Below are 17,525 nucleotides of genomic sequence, written 5' to 3'. Positions count from 1 at the left end.
CCTACTACAGGGGCATGATCATGGAACTGGTGTCCACAGAACCTTCTGGAGTGCGGCAGGCCACACCCCCACCCAGGCCAGCCAGCGGTCTTCAACCGCAGCCCCACACTGGAACCCCCGAGCGCTGGGCCCGCCCCTAGAGATGACGACCTGGCAAGTCAGGCACCGCCTCAGCACCTGGGCTTTCCAAAGCTCCCAGAACACTGAGAGGGGCCAAAGCCAAGAACCGTGGTCCTAGATCAAGACGCCTGTTCACAGATGTCCCGCCGCTCCCCCTTGCCCAGGCGAAATCTCCACAGCGGGCAGCCGTTAGCGCCCCACGAATCGCAGCAGGGCCCTTTTGGTTCTGTGAGCAGCGACCCCTAGGCCGCAGGCCCCTTCCCCACACCACTCCGGAGCTGCTTCCGGCCCTGGCCGCAGACCGCCCCTCCCAAGGCTTACGATAATTCACGGTCACTATACGCTGCCTGTGACTTCACATAGTGTCCACAACCACCCTGAGGGGCAGCGAGGGCCGGTTTACAAATGCGGAAACTGAGGCTTCAAAACAAGGTCTGAGAATGCCAGACTTTCCTAGTCCAGCATTACTTTCTAGAACATTCTGAACGTGTAATGGAACCAGAAAACTTCAGTCTCCACTTTCAGCCACACTGGCCTGTTTGCTGCTCCCAGAAGGGAGAAGTTCATCTCCACCCCAAGGCCTTTGCACTTCCTGTTCCCTGGGCCAGAAACTCACATCCCCCTCTGCCCCCCTCCAGGTACCTGCAGAGCCCCACCCCGTCCAGCCCTGTGCACTAACAGTCTTCCCAAGCACCCTACTTTATTTTTTCACTTGAAAAGTAGAGACAGAGATCTCCCTTCCACTGGGTCACTCCCCAAAGCTTGCCACAGCTGGGGCTGGGCCAGGCTGAAGCCGCGAGCCTGGTGCTCCATCCAGGTCTCCTGTGTAGGCGGCAGGGACTCAGGTACTGGGGCCGTCACCGGCTGCCTCCCAGGGTGCGCATCAGCAGGAAGCCGGACTGGAAGTGGAGCTGCACTCCAACCGGACACCCTGACAGGGGATGCGGTGTTTTATCCACCGCACGGGATGCCCGCTCCCAAGCACACATATTAAATCCCCAAACCTGTCGTGGCCACTGTCTCCTTACCCCAATTTATTTTCTTTCACAATTTGTAACATCAGACATTAAGCATGTGCTCATTTGCATATTTCTCTTCTGCCTCCTCCACTGAAACATCACACACACACACTTGCACTCACACACACGTGCACACACACTCGGGTGCACACACAGTCACTCGCACACACACACACTCACACACCCTGGCCAGCGACCACACTGTTCACTGCTGTTTGCCAGCACAGGGTGTGGCACGTGAGGGTTCCCAGTAAATCCCCTCCACCCCCACACCGGTCCTCACTAACACCACCCCCCGCAGGGCAGGCAGTCATCACCACTCTGCAGGTGGGGAAACTGAGGCACGGCAGGGCCGGGCAGCACCTTGCCCCAGGTCACTGCCAGGAAGCGGCCGAGCCAGGCCCAGAGCACTGCTGTCAGCCGCCGGGCCGGGTGAGGGGACAGCGCTGGCTCAGTGAGCTGCTGGTATGGCCGCCCTGAGGCCCAGGAGAGCACGCAGCTCCGTCACGGGCTGCAGGAACCGTGTTCTCGGGTGCCGTGTGCCCCTATGGGGCCTGGGCTCCCCGTGTTCCTTCAGTGTCCTCGGGCTCCGTCGCCACTCCACCGGGCAAGGGCACGTGCAGAGGCAGAGCCCGGGGAGGCCCCGAGGCCAGTAGTGGACTGGAAGCCCACCTGGCGCCTGCACGGCTCTGCAGACAGCTCATTCTCCCGCGGCCACGGCAGCCTCCTGGGCACAGGCCACACAGAGTGGTGGGCTACCCTGGTCTCCTTGCCCTGGGTGGCCCCACGGGACTTTGCTCCCTCCCTGGGAAGAGACTGGTCTCCCTCACCTTCAGGCAGGTGAGACCCCTCCCACCACCTGACCAGGACCCAGGCTCTGCCACGGAACCCTCCCCCCTCCTGCCACCTGACCAGGACCCAGTCTCTGCCACAGAACCCTGTCCCCTCCCGCCACCTGACCAGGACCCAGTCTCTGCTACGGAACCCTCCCCCCTCCCGCCACCTGACCAGGACCCAGTCTCTGCCATGGAACCCTCCCCCCTCCCACCACCTGACCAGGACCCAGTCTCTGCCACAGAACCCTGTCCCCTCCCACCACAACCTCTGCCACCTCTCCCAGCACCTGCACTCCCCAAGCAGCCTTGACCCTCTCCAGAGCCAGCCCCATCCTGCCCTGAGGCCGGGGTCACGCTCCCAGAGTGAGTTCCTCATCATGGCAAACCTTGCCTCAGAACCCTGCCCTGCTCCTTAGCTGGATGGGCAAGGCGGCTGTCACCGGATTCCATGATGCCATCAGTCTGCAAACGTGCCCCTCTCCTAATGCCATAGCCAAGCAAACCACAGCAGTCCATGCCTGCGGGGCCCATGACAGTCAGCACCCGCTGGGTTATGCCGCAGGACAAACAGTCCCCCAAATGATCGGCGACAAACACCACACTTCCCTTTCTCCCTGGCAGCACGAGGCGCGGGCGGGCAGGCGGCTTCTCCTGCCTTCCCGTTCTGGAACCCGGGCATCGAGGCTGCACCATCCTCGTGGGAAAGGGAAAGGAGCAGGAGCTGGCAGAGGCGCACGTGGTTTTAAAACTTCCGCTCAGGCTCAGCGAGAGTCATGTCTGCTCGATGGCCACCGGCCAAAGCAAGTCACATGTCCATGTCCAATGCCAAGAGATCACGAATCCTACAGTGCACGACTCATCCCCACCTGCACAGGTGGGTCTGGTGGCAGCTGTTCAATACCAACAGTAACACAGGCCATCACAAAAGGCCCTGCCCAGGGCCTCTGTCCAGGCAGCACCCCCATCCACGGGGTCAAGGCTATCCATCCCCCCAAGGCCAATTCCTCCATGAAGGCCCGCAAGGGGACGTCTCTTGCTCCTTGGAACCGTGGCACGGCTTCACCTGCCTCTCACGGGTGCAGACCTGGATCTCCCTCTAGCCCTAGTGCATATTCTGGTCCCAGGCAGTTCACAATCCACCCTCCTCTCAGATTATAACCTGGGCTCCCCGATGGGGCAGTCACTCTTCCCACACGTGGTATGCCGCATGCTGTAGGCACCTCAGAGTGTTTGCTCAGAGAGGGAATGGAGGGGTAGAGAATTCACTTCCCATTGGGCTTTGGAGGGTGTGCGTGCATGTGTGTGCATGCGTGTGTGTGCTGCATGTGTGCACACATGTGTGTACATGCATGTTTGAGTGTGTAGCAGGTGTAGAGCTGCTGGCTCGTCCCCATCCACTCACACCTGAAGTCATGCTTCCTCCTCCCTCACACTGAAGACCCCCTAGGGCCCCCCTGGATCAGTTCATCCACGCTTGTTAAAGTGCCCCCCCCCACAGCCCAGACTCTTGGATTTCTTGGCTAAATAAACAAACGCGTAAGTAAATGAGCGAGCAGATTGTCTGAGTAGACTGCAAGGCCAGGGGCAGCAGAAGAGATGTGAGTGGAGAGCCCTACAGGTCTGGGAGGCACGGAGGTGCTGGCCTCCAGGATGAGCTAAACTCACAAGGAGCCATCATCCAGTCCGACGGAGAGTGTGGAGAACTTCTAGTAAGTCCACAAACTGCTCCTCACTTTGCCAGCTACTCCTGGAAAGACGGGGGCACTAGGATTTCACGACACAGACTGAACGCAGACAGCTCTTAAGAGACGATGGCGGAGAGCAATGGGAGGGACTGAGCAGACAAGCCACACCAGCACCCTCTCAGGCAGACAGGCAGGCATCCAGCCCAGCGCTGCACCTGCCACTTGCTGCCTTCTTGACACTGTCTCACAGGCAAGCTGGGGCGAAGCAGAGTGGGAGGCTGCAGAGAGTTCCAAGACCAGACACCTGGGCAGGCAGCTGCACGGCAGGGACTCGCGCAACGGATCCACAGCCGGCAAAGCCAGCTGCTGCACGCTTGGTCCCTGACGCCTGCAGCTCCCGCAGGATCCTGGGCTGGCTCTCAGATCCGCAACAGCCAGCGCCCTGCTTCACGGTCTCCTCTTCACAGCAGACTTCTACCCCCAGTTCTACGTCATGCTTGCAAGGAAGAAGCTGGGGTATGAACAGCAGGTGGAGGCCAGGGCACTAACCAGCCGCAGAACTGCGGCAGGTGTTCAGCCTAATGGTCCAGACACCCATGTCCTGTATCAAAGCTCCTGGATTCAATGCCTGGCTCCAGTTCCTGATTCCAGCTTCCTCCTTCCCCACCCCCCTCAGGTTCCAACCTCAGTCTTTAGTGCTGTCACTTGCTTGTCTCTGATGGGCTCAGGGAAGGACTCGGCTGATGCGGTGAGGGCTGCCACCCTGGGTTTCCGTATGACTTGCGTTGGAACCACAGTTGCACCTGCTCTCCTCCATGGAGCAGACTCTGGTCCTGCAGCTGGGCCAGGCCCTCCTCACAGGAAGCATCCAGCAGACTCAGGACGGAGCACAGCTCCACGCCCCCTCTGCCGAGTTCTCTCTCCTGGTCCAGCTTCCTTCTAAGGCAGCCCTGGGAGGCAGCAGTGAAAGATCAAATAGTTGAGGTCCTGCCATCCCTGTGGGAAACCCGGATTGAGCGCCTGGCTTCAGCCGCAGCCGGGGGCTGTTGCAGGCATTTAGGAAGTGAACCAGTGAACGGAAGTTCTGTCTTTCTGCTTGCCTCGCAAATGAATGAATAATCACTTTAACAACCATTTAAACAACTTTTCTAAAAAGCCCCGGATTTCTTTGAGAGGGGATGGAGTCAAGAATCGAAGCCCTTGCTGCAGTGGGTTCACCGCTGCCTCTGATGTCACCGACATCAATGGAGGAAGACAGATGGGGACACGTCTGCCCGTTTGTTCAAACCACGTGTGTGGGTCACACCCTCCACGTGGAGAAGGGGCGAGAGGAACGGCCCATCTCCCCCTGACCCTGCTGTCCCGTGTGCCCACCCAGGCTCTACAGCCAAGCCACGTGCTGGCTCCCAGGTCTAGAGGGAATGTGTGGGTGCAGCTCCCCAAGCTCACCGCTCTCCTCCTGCAGTCAGGAAGCCGGCACATCCCCCCCACCCCGGGGGGGGGGGGCTCGCCCAGCGCCCAGAGCTCTGTCTGAAGGATGCGGTAAAACACGGCTGGGACCGCTTTGTGGCTGACTGCTGGGGGCTTGACCGAGTCTTTACCAAAGAGCCTAGAGGTGCAGGGGGAGGACTTCACATGGAGCGCAGACTTCCGGCCCCTGCGCTGCTAACAAGCAGTGTCCTCCCTGCCTCTAAATCGTCCCTCCCCTCTCTTACATCAAACCAGAGAGGAAGCCACCGGGGCTGCTGGACAGGGCCAACAGACCACCATCTGGGGCTCCTGGGGTCAACCCGTGCGGAGACAAGCCCCCAAGTCCAGGGAGGGGTGCTGTGGGCCTTCCAGGGGCCCCACGCTGTGGGTGTGAAAGACACCAACTGTGGCACAGAGGGTTAAGTCACCATCTGCAGTGCCAACATCCCATGTGGGCACAGGTTCAAGTTCTCGCTACTTCACTTCCGATCCAGCTGCCTGCTAATGTGCCTGGGAAAAGCAGAAGAGGATGGCCCAGCTGCTTGGGCCCCTATACCTACATGGGAGACCTGGATGAAGCTCCTGGCTCCTGGCTTCTGTCTGGCCCAGCTCCTGCTGCTGTAGCCATCTGGAGAGGGAACCAGCAGATCAAAGATCTCTGTCTCTCCCTCTGCCTCTATAACTCTGACCTTCAAATAAAATAAATCTTAAAAAAAAAAGACACAAACTCACAACCTCAAAGTGAGGATGAGCACCAACAGTGGCCGCCCCGCACATGAGCTCCTCAGACTTGGCATCCTTAGGGCCCTCTGCACACGGCCCCATCCTGGGCATCCACAGAACCCCTCGTAAGCGGCCATCGCTCTGCACACTACGCCGAGGCAGGTCTGATGTGGGGCTTGGTCACATCCTGTTGGTGACTTCATGGGGTGCAGACCCACCTCCTGGCTGGGGTCACTTCTCATGGGACAGGAGCTTCCGTAACCTCCCTGGCAGAGGTGGACAACGGCCCCTTGTCAACAGGTGCGGGGTGTAGGGCAGCCAGAGGCCAAGGATGCTCCTGGCAACAAGGCCATCGCCTCACTCCTGCATGCTCCCGCAGGCCCAGGGCAGGAACTCAGGTAGAAGCCCAGGGTGGGTGACAGACTGCAGCATGTGACAGCGGGCTGACGGCCCTCAATTCATAGGCCCTGAACTGCCACCGGATATGACTCTCAAGTCTGGGACGAGGTGCTTATTAGCACCACCTGGCTGCTCTAATGATTCCCCTGCCCCGGTCCTAACAGAGAATTGATCCAGGGCAGACCTGGGCACGGTCTTTTTTTTTTTTTTTTTTTTTTTAAGTTCCCTGGGTGTTTCTAAAGCCCAGGGTTGAAAACCTTGGTGAAAGACCTCCGGAGCCCCCTCAACTGTGACATGGAGGCTGGGCAGTAAGGGGTGGAGAAGTCTGACATTTCTCCACCGCTCTTCCCCTCCATCCCAAATCTGGGAAATCCTTGGGTATTCAGGGCAGCAGCTTAGATGCTGCTTGGGATGCCCACGTCCCCCATCGAAGTGCCTGGGTTCCAGTCCCAGCTCCGCTTCCCATTTCAGCTTCCTGCTGACACACAGCCTGGGAGAGGGCAGTGATGGCTCAAGGGCTTGGCTCCCTGCCATCTGCATGGGAGACCCGGATGGAATTTCTGGCTCCTGGCTTCAGTCTGGCCCAGCCCCAGCTGTTGCAGGCATTTGGGGATTGAATCAGCAGGTGGGAGATGTCCCCTCTCTCCCTGTTTCTCTGCCTTCCTCATCAGTAAATTAAAAAATTTTTTAAGTGAGAAGCTCAAGCAGGTATTTAAGTAGGAGTCAAGAGATGGGAAGAAACAAGGGCGCATCGATGAGTAAACACAGTGAGAGCCACACACACATCAGGGAGTAGCACGCAGCCCTGAAAAGAAGTCCTGCCACGTGCTATGGTGTGGCTGCACCTCGAGGACACGACGCCTGGTGGGAGAAGCCAGCCACGGGAGGGCAGCTGCCCCATGACCCCACTCACACACTGCAGCTGGAGGATCACAGCTGGAGAGTCACGCAGTAGGAGGGTGTGGGTCGGGGGCCAAGTACCAAGTTTCTGTCCGGGGAGATGAAAAGGTTGTGGAGCTGGAGGTAGGGATGGGCTCACGGCCACATCAATGGACAGTGTGCCGAATGCCACGGATCTGGGCACTTTCCATAGTGACGCCAGTGACTTCACGCTCCATCGATTTCATCCCAGTAAAAACTGATCTATTTTTACAATGTAGAGGTTTTGGCTGGTGCTGCGGCGTAGTGGGCTAAACCTCTGCCTGCGGTGCCAGCATCCCACGTGGGTACAGGTTCGAGTCCTGGCTGCTCCTCTTCTGATCTAGCTCTCTGCTTGCTAATGGGCTGGGAAAGCAGTGTAAGAAGGCCCAAATGCTTGGGCCCCTGCACCCACTTGGGAGACCTGTAAGGAGTTCCTGGCTCCTAGCTTCGGATCAGCCAAGCTCCGGCTGTTTCAGCCATTTGGGGGGTGAACCAGATGATGGAAGACCTCCCTCCCTCCCCTCCCCCTCTCTTTCTTTATGTAACCCTACCTCTCAAATACATAAATAAAACCTTTTTAAAAAATGTAGAGGTTTCTTGACTGCAGAGTGTCTCGACCGTGAACCCACAGCCTCAGCCCTATCCGTCTCCAAGGGCAGTGATGTTTAGGGTCCATCCCACAGCTACTTGAGCATGGAACTTTTTGGAGCAGGAGTGGGAGGATACCTGGTGGGGCCAGGGGTCCCCGAAGCAGCTTGGAAAGTGCCAGATCAAGCACTAAGCGCACAGGCACACTGCCACCCAGCACTGGTTCTGTGCGGGTCTCCGTCAGCTCTGCCAGGTCAGCACCAAGACGCCATCTCACCGGCACAGACACCCAGGCTGGACTTGCCCAAGGCCACAAGGCTCCAAGGCAGCGCTGGGACACCAACCCTGGTGAGGCAGACTCTACACCCTCCCTTCTCGAAGTCTGATCTCCAGAAATACAGACCCTCGGGCGGGCTCATGCCTCCTGCATCCGCAGCTTAACAAGGTCCCCAGTGACTGCCGGCACATCACAGAGGGAGCAGCCCTGCTCCTGGCTAGGAGGCCCGCAGCCTTACCCCTTAATCTCACCCGCGCCTCTGGCTTCTCAGCTTGGTCCACGCATTCCCGGAGAGGCAGCGGCTCCCGCAGCCTGCGCTTGCCAGCCTCCCCCACCCCGAGCCCTGCCGTGGTCTTCTCCTAACACATGTGGGTCACCCAAAGCCCCCAAGCCATTTAGCCACTTATCACCAAGCTGCGTGGGATCTCTGCCAGCTAAGGAAACCACAGCAAGGTTGAGACGATGAAAAGGCTCTCAATGCAACGCCTTCAAGGGCTTCAGAGGTACCCAGAAACGGGCGCAGAAAGGCGCTGGGAGTCCATTCTGCCACAGCACGTCGGCTTCCACTAACAATCCCCCCGCCCCCACAGCTGCCCAGGCGCGGGGATCTGGGGAGGCCCAGGTGTCCCGACAGAGGCTCAGCAGGTGGGGTGCGCTGCCCTTCTGCGCCTCTCCTCCCTGGCTGGCGCTTCCCTAGGGGCAGCCCCCGGCAGCCAGGACCATCACTGCGCCCCTTCTTCACCCCGAGCCTCCCCAGGGCTCAGCTAATAAGCCCGAGCTACTTAGCGTCTGTAATCTCGCTCATAAGCCACTCTATCCACTCCATTAATCGCCTTTATCGACACTCCCGCTCGTCTCCAGGGAGTCTCCACCTCGCTCTAGAGGAGAGGAAGCCTCTTGGGGGTGGTGACCCCATTCCTGGCTTTTGTCCACGTCTGCCAATCAGCGTGCTCCGCGTCAGCTGATAGCCCCGCCCCGCGCGCTGCTCACACCCCGCCTCCGTGGTCCCGCAGGGTCCGAGCCTTCAGGAGGGAAGCTTCTACGGGAACCAGAGGCCATTCGCTGAGCACAGACCCACTGCGCCTCCGTTCCAGGAGCTCATCTCCCAAGTTCAGCGCCCGGGGCCACTAGGCCACAGGAGGAGGCGGGGCTGCAGCCACTTTACCCGGTGCCCGGTGCCCGAGCGCGGCGGGGGAGCCTCTCTCCGGAGCGCTCAGCTGCTGAGCCAGCTCCCTGAGGCTGAGAGTCTCGCCTTGGCCAACCCTGCAGCTCCCCGCCCGCCTGGAGCCTGGAGCTTGGAGCAAGCCCCCCCCCCCCCAGCTTCACACAAGCCGGACAAGGGCCCAGCGTCTGGGGCCACACATGCTGCACCTGACACAGCCCAGCCTTAGGGGGCATGCTGCCCAGGCCCCTGACCACAAGGCCAGCAAACACCTCCCTCAGCCCTGCTCTGGCTGGATCCTCTCTCACCATCCTATTTCTGCAGTCCCTGTATCCACCGCCAGGAACATCCCACCCTCCCCATCTGTCCAGCAAACACCCACTTGCGTCACGGCACAGCTCGAATGCAAGCTCTGTGAAGCCTTCCAGCCACGCCGGGCATGTGTGTCATTCGGGGTCACATGTGGCGATTACAAGTCTACCTTGTCCTTGAACCCAGGCTCACCGGACGGGACTGCCCTTGCTGGTCCCAGCACCACCGCCCCACTAAGAGTCCCCTGGGTTTGCCCAAAGGGCCACTTATCACAGGCACACTTCGGAAATAAGATGTCGGATCTTCACCAGCCACTGCGCCCAGCACAAGGCTCTTCCCAGAAGCGGGGTCACCATAGACAAGTCGGCATCTAAGGAAGGAAGGAGGGCTTTTCCAGCTCCCAGCTTGGAAAGCGGTGGTGCCATGCAGCCCCACCTCATGCCGCACACAGCCAGGCTCCACCTCGCTCTCTCGGCTGCTGAGACCATCACCTGCACCCGAGTCTCTGCAATCACTCCTGAAGCCTCATTTCACTTAGTGTAACGCCAAGAGCTTCCACACACCTCTCAGTTTAAGTTATCGCCTGTGCTGCCAACAGAGCCATCTTCCTAAAACACACACAGCTGTTCAGGACCCTCAGCGGCCCCTCCTGCCCGCCAGGAAAGAGCCAAGGTCTTTGGGTGGTGAAGGCTCTTGGTTCCAATGCACACTATGGGATGACTCGCCAGCCACACCCACCTAATGCACCTGCGCCCCATGCTCACCCAGCACCAATTCCCTCAGCTGGGGGCACCCTTCCCCTTCTTCCTCCCAAAGATCACAGGCTCTGGAATGAGTTCAAGTCCAAGCTCAGACCAGGAGACCCGAAGCAAGTCATTAACTCCTCTGTGCCTTCCTCTTAGCTTTTGTAAACTGGAAATGACGCCAGCCCACGCTTGCTCAAGGACTGGTGCGAGCCACAAGGAGCCACAGGGAGGCATGGGAGGGACTCAGTATGGCGCAGCCGCTTGATTCCACTTCGGAAGCCACCCTTCCCCCCTCAGCCTGCCATCTATGCCTCTCTGACCTTGGGAGTGAGGCCTCGGCTGCCCTCCTGTGCACGCATCACCTGGACTAGCCAGCACCCTGCACATTCATTTTGTAGCTTTCAGTTCTTTCTACCGGAATGGAAGCTCCCTGGAGGCAGAAGCCACATCCAGGTCAGTTTCAATTCTCACCCCTGCCCTGGGTTCAGCAGCCGGGTCACTCAATCAACATGTGTCCAGCAACCAAAATAGTAGCCCCAAAGATGGCTTTGTTCCTGGGTCAGAGAACCTGCCCCGGGCAGCTCCTAACTGGAGTCTTTTTCTAATACTTGTAGTTATTTTAATCAAACATCTTAGGTACAGAGTCAAATCAGCTGGCTCGAGATCCGCCCGGCTCTCCTTGAACTTGGCAGGCACGGCAGAATCAAAACTCAGACACGTGCCAGGTGAAACGCGATTAACCAGCAGCAGGCTCATCAGAACGGGTGTGCGGAGGATTTTTCTCTTCCAGTCAGTGCCCCATCAAGGAGGACTTTGCTGCACACAAGTCAAAGAGCAGTGCCACCAAATCCCATTTATGGTTTTATGAATCAACCCAGAAAATCCCCCAAATTGATGACATCCTCTGTGTCACAAGGGAAGGATGCTCTTCAAAGGGTTAAGCACCTACGACGCACATGCAAACGGCAGTCATCAGATTTGCAGAACTCAATCCCTAAAAACCTTCAGGCTAACCTGCGTCATCCGTGTGCCCATTTCGCAGACAGGAAATGAAGCCTCCCATAGCCCAACTGATTCGTGCAAAATCACACAGGTTCTAGCAGGGCTAGAACGCAAATTCTGGTCCCCAAATTTCAGGTGACATTCCTCAGGTCCCACGTCACCGACAGAAAGAGCCAGAATCACAGCAAACATTCCGCAGGCCTGGTGTCCACGTGGTCCGAGCACGCTCTTGGCCTCAGTTGTGCAAACAGTCAACACCTCCTGGTTCTCCAAGAATCCATAACGAGCACCCTAAGCTCCAGATGGCCTCTTCTTTATACTCGAAGGCAGAGAGATGGAGAGACACGAGACACAGCGAGATCTTCCATGTGCTGCCTCACTCCCCAAACGCTCACAACAGTTAGGACTAGGCAAGGCTGAAGCCACGAGCCGGGAACTCCTTCCTGGTCTCGCACAGGGGTGGCAGGGGACCCAGCACGTGAGCGCTCACCTCCCGCCTCCCAGAGCGTGCATTAGCAGAGTCGGGACTCACACCCAGGCATGGTGACATGGGGTGCAGGCCCCCCCAAGCAGTGTTTAACCACTAGACCCAACACCTGCTCCCCGATATTCTTTCTTTCACTCAAAATAAAGCGAGTGCTGCATTTCCAAAGTTCACCCTCACTCCGGCAGGAGCCAACCGCAAATATTCATCCTGGAGCTGTCAAGTCCGAGTCGGCCTGCGGAGGCCACTTCAGCCGCCTACGCTTCAGTCCCTGTGCGCCAGGCGCTTTGCAAGCACTGTACATCCATAAGCGCATTCAGTTCTCACAGTCCCACGAGGAAGGTGCCGTCTGACCTCCATGCGCACACGTGTGCAACTGTGCACTCCCCACGGGGACACACACTCCCATTCCAGATCACAGACCTACTAAGGGCAGCGGCAGGGTGGGGAGCTGGGCAGTGTGTCCCCAGGGTCCTTGTTCTTAACCCTTGCTCTGTAACTCAGATGCTTCCCGTTAACAGGCCAGAGGACAACCCGGGGGGGGGGGGGCAGCAGCCAGCTGTGGGTTCAGGTCCCTGGGGTTACAACGTGGGCTCTGCCTACTCAGTCACCACGTGCTGCAAGCCGGGTGTCCGTCTGCTACAGCCTCAGCCCTGGAGCCAAGGACAAGGGCGACACAGGGCCTGCTTTCCCAGAGGTCAAAGATGCACGGATGTAGGTTATTCCAGCTGCAGTCTGCAGGAGCTTTCCCCGAGCCCAGCACAACCTGCGAAGGGAGCCCACTGCCCTGGCCGTGGCGTGGGGGTGGGGTAGGGAGCCGAGGAGAACCAGTGTGCTGACTCCATGCTGGGCCAGTGGCCGCAAGTACCCAGCACTCCCAGCCTCTCTCATCCTTCTACTTTAAAAAAAAAAAAAAAAAAAAAGTCCAAGGAACCTGATTCAGCCCTGGCCCTACCTGGGCTGGCTCCTGACAAATCCCCAAAGCCTCATTACCTGCACCTTTGTGCCTGTTTGTTTTCCCTTCCAACAACCAACGCGCGAGCTGCAGCCGTTGCTACCGAGCCCTCACTTTTCTGGTTCGGGGGCTGATGCTGTGATTTCTCATGGCGCACTTCCAAAAGCACAGGGCCTTCTGCTAGATGTCCTGCCACCACCATCTACCCCAGAGGCCAGGCTCCGGGGTCATGCCCTCCAGGGACAGCATGCTTGCCCAGAGCCCACCCTCCATCCCCTCCGCTGTAACACCTTCCTTGCCACACGTGGCTTCGGCTGTTATTTGAGCCCCAACTGTCTCCCCAGTCTCACCCCATGTTCCCTTCCAGCCTTGGGGCCTAGAATGCAGACGTTTAAGAACTGCACATTGCACCTGATTCCTGGCAGTTACTATGAAACTCAAGTCTGCAGCCAGGCACTGTGCTGGGTGAGCAAAGAGAGCGCAGGACCAGGAGCGCTCCCATCTGCAGCGGGAAGGCGCACTGGGCCCACAGCGCCTTCCCTCCTTGGCCACGGAAAATTATTCCAGCACATTTATTTCTCTTTCTCTTTAGTCAAATGCTACGCTCCAATGGCCTCTTCAATAATGGACAATGTTGAGTAAAGAAAAAGAAAAAAAACAACTCCCTTCTCAAGCGTTCAGCTTTCCTGTTGAGTGGAATGGCTGGGTCTCTCCCACCCAAGGCAACACATGGCAACGCTTGATGATTTCCATTTTTAACTCTGGGCAGGAACGTTCCCCAGAGTTCAAGAGGAAGCCGAGTGGGCGCGCTCTGGATTGCGGGAGGCCCGCATGTCGTGGAGAGCGGACGATCTGCAAGTCGGGGGTAGCAGATGGCCCAGCAGGGAGGACGCATGGCTAGCAGATGGCCCTGGGAGTTTGGAAAAGGCCAAAAAAAACTTTTGATTGCAAACAAATTGGTATTAGGAACATATCAAGCAGTGGGGCCCACACAGATGTTTGACGTGGCTGTGGACAGGTGCTCCCTGCACCCCAACAGTGACAGGCTGGAATTTGCCACCAGGCCCTCCTCTCCAATTCCTCTCTCTGCCCCAGTTATTAATAACTATGGACAAAGATATAGGCTTACAATTCAGACCACCCAAGTTTTGAAAGCCTGGCTCCATATGGCACTTTTGGGGTAGTGAGATTCTGCCGTAGGATACACACACATACAGACACACATCTACCCAAATCTGCATACAGCATAAGCCTTAATGTGAACTTAATGCATTGGTCCTGCTTCATCTGGTGTAACAAGTGCACCACACTAATACCACAGGTGGCTAACAGGTGGAATTGTGTATGTGTGTGTGTGTGTGTGTTTGTATGTGTACGTGTGTGTGTGTATGTGGGGGGAGGATACAGGAGCTCTGTTTTCTTAGTTTGTCTAAGCTGAAACTCAACCTTAAGGTCTCTTAGTTACTCACATTGGCACAGCCCCCACCCCTCCCTGCTCTGCCTTTTGTTGGCTGTGTGACCTTGGTCTCCGTTAGCTCTCTGGGTCTCCTTCTCCTCTACCCTGGGGGCCGTCGTGAAAAGCGAGTAAATGAAAACGTGGCACGTGTGCCGAGTGGGACCCAGCACCTGGGTGTCGGGCACACAGAACCGTGAGCTGCTGGGACTTAGAGACTTCTCTACATCGCGGGTCTAGGTCTCGCAGCAGCCCGGTGGCACACACAGGAAGCTCTGACCTGCGTCTTTTACAAGAGAGAAAACCTGAAGCTTAACAGGTTGCGTAACTCGCTCTGGGTCACACCATCATCTCCAAGACAGACGACAGGAGCCTCTCCTGGCCTCTGGAAATCTTTGTGCTGACCCACAGCAACTCATTTTGTTGGAGACAGGGAGAGCTGGGGAGAAAGGGTGAACACCCCCATGCCAGCAGGTGCAATCTGGGCACAGCCAGTGCAAGACGCCAGGCCTTTGTCCTCCCACCCCAGGCACTCACAAACAGGAGAGAACAGGTGCAGCAGTGACAGGCTGCTGTCTGCCTCAGTGACCAGGTTGGTGGCTGTCCCAAGGTGCTGAGACACTGTCCCCAGTAGCCACCTGGGGCTCTGGAGGTTGCCCCACCAACAAACGTCCCCTCCCCGGGCTGCGACTCGGGCCTCTTCCATCTGGGACAGGAACTGACCTGTGATTACCCTGCCGGAGGTGTTAGGTTCAGTTCTGCTTACTTTTTGAAGTCAGGATTTGCTTTTATGTAACAAGTTTCAAACTTCGGAGGAGTGACTTGGCTCCGGAGCCTGCGGCAGCTTCCAGAAGCCGCCTGTTCACAACCCAGACGCTTGCCTTGCCGTGGGGACCGCGGCACCTCCCGCCCACTCATCCTGATGTACTTTTTGCAGCTCTGGGGCCCCCTCCGCCTCTGGATCTGGATCTGGATCTCTCTCTCTCTGCACCTCTGCTCCCCACACAGACCCAGGATCTCCCCTCCCAGCCCAGGCCGCCAGGAGCGCCCCCGTGTTCAGGGTCCCGCCCCCACCAGACTCCGCCCCCATCTCCTCCCACAACCACCTTTCCATCAGGCTGGTGCAGAAGCAGCAAGAGCGGGTCAGAACCAAGTGGGCCACAAAAGACCCTGCATTCAGGGCCTGCGTCCATCTTTTGACCCTGTCCACTGCCCTCCTGTGCACACACAGCACATTTCAGAAAACACGTTTAGAAAGAGGAGAATCGAACTTGATAAAGCAAATCCTACAGAAGAATGTAAACCCCTCCATAACAACAGGAGGAAATCAAGCTCCCCCTCCTCCTCTTCCTCATTTTAAACAAGGGGCCGGGATGTTGAAAACCCAAGTGACCTGGGTGACACAGAGGAGGGCAACCCACTTATCCAACCTCAGATATGGGAAGCCACACCCACCCAGGTAAAGGTCCCCAGTGCAAAAATAACACCCACCAAGAGGCAACCAGGTTCCCTATTCAAAGTGACTGGGGGCAGCTCACAGCACCGACTCCACACGGGCTTCCTACACTGGCCTGGCCAGAACGCAACACACAAGCCAGTGTCACGTGTGATGTGTCACACAGTGCTGAGTGCTGGCGATGTTAATTCTCACAACTGTCCTAGATGGCTATCACGACTCTCCATCATACCCATTCTACAGATGGAAAAGCAGAGGTGCATATACACTGTGGTTCTTAAAAGAAAGTACGACTTTCATCTTCTACATTCTAAGTGAAAACATAACCATAGATAGAATCAGCAGCGATGAGGAGCTAAGACAAGATGCCACGAGAGCCGGTGTCAGAGGCTACCCTGGACTGGGCAGCAGAAAAGCCTTGGGATGCATCAGTGACAGGTAGGAGCCCACCAGGGACGATCTAGACAGACCAGTCATGGATCCCAGAACCCCCACGTCACCCCCAGGATGCACCTGTCACTTGTTCTGTCTCAGAGCTCAGGGCTGGGCCCAGACATCTGCATTCTTCAGGGTTCCCTTGGGGTCTGTCGCTTGGAGCCCAGGTTTGGGAAGCATGGAGCTCCACCCTTGGCTGTGTTCAAACATGCCACGTTCCACCGCCAAGAGACGCCTGGAAACTCTGGTTCTTCACACGGACCAAATGTTTGTGTCCCCTGACTCCCCAGAGTTTGCAGGCGGAAGCCCTAACCCTGGTCTTTGGAGGCAGAGCCTTGGGAGGTGACCAGGGTTGGATGAGGTCTGGAAGGTGGAGCCCTGTGATGGGATTAGTGCCAGTGCACGCGAGTGCTGGCTCGCGCTGTCTCTCACGCATGCACCCACGTGAGCACACAGCACGGAGGTGGTAGTCTGATGGTCCCAGCTCCCTCAGCACCTGGAGCTGGGACTTCCAGCCTCGGCTTTGTGAGCGACCCGTGTGTGTGACCGACTTCGCCCAGTGTGCAGTGTTTTGTTCCGGCAGCCTCAGAGACGGCGGTTCCCACGGTGGGGGCAGGGGTCAAAGTCACAGCTGCTCACTCTGATTTCGCACTTTCCCATGGAGGTACCCACTTCCTGTTTCTATTAATTTTTTAGAATTTCAGAGGCAGAGAGAGAGACCTCCCATCTGCCCACTGGTTCCCCATATGCCCGCAATGACCAAGACTGGACCAGGCTAGAGCCAGGAGTTCAGTCCAGGTCTCCCCTGGGCATAGCGAGAATCCAAGCTCTGGGGCCATCCCCCCTGCTGCCTGCCAGGTCTGGAACCAAGAGCTGGGTATCAAAACCAGCATCCCAGCGGCCATCTTAACTGCTAGTCTAAATTCCTGCCCCCTGCTTCCTGTTCAGTGCTTCCTCTGCACTGACCATGAAAATAAACATCTTAACCCTAGGAGCGAAGGTCAAGTCTTAAAAGCTCTGGGGGAAAATTACAGATCTGCCACAGACATCACCTGTCAAACACGAGGCAGTATGGGTTTTTTAAAACTTCCTTAAATTAAAAAACAATGGGTTTTCAGCAGAGTGGCTGTCGCACCAAGCCTTCCCCTTCCTTTAAGAGCCAAATACTTACCGAACACCCATCCTGCGTGGAGGGGCTAGCAGGGCTCCAGCCCAGTGCCTTTTGGCCTTTGGGGCCCCGCTGGGATACAGATTCTGATTAAGTGGCCGGCCCACGATCCTGCATTCCTAACAGGTTCCCGGGTGATGTTTCGCAGTCACACTGAGAAGCAGGGCTCTCGCCCAGGGAGCAGAGACTCTGGTTTCATCTAGTCATCTCCTAGGGAGCTCTTAAAAATGTACGACTCCTGGGGTCCTGCCCCCAGACAGATCAGACACTGTGGGGTCAGTCCTGGCATTTAAAAGTGCAGTCACCCGTTCAGT

The 17,525-nt window shown here is 57.4% G+C and overlaps 1 protein-coding gene across 5 annotated transcripts in view; it reads right to left on the bottom strand.

Moving 5' to 3' along the window:
* SLC24A4 (solute carrier family 24 member 4) overlaps positions 1-17,525 on the bottom strand; it is a 145,401-nt gene that overhangs the window by 122,037 nt on the left and 5,839 nt on the right. The gene's annotated exons all lie outside the window — the stretch shown is intronic.

Source organism: Oryctolagus cuniculus, chromosome 20, assembly GCF_964237555.1.
Source record: "Oryctolagus cuniculus chromosome 20, mOryCun1.1, whole genome shotgun sequence".
Lineage (NCBI taxonomy): Eukaryota > Metazoa > Chordata > Mammalia > Lagomorpha > Leporidae > Oryctolagus > Oryctolagus cuniculus.
This window is presented reverse-complemented; position numbering and strand designations above follow the sequence as displayed.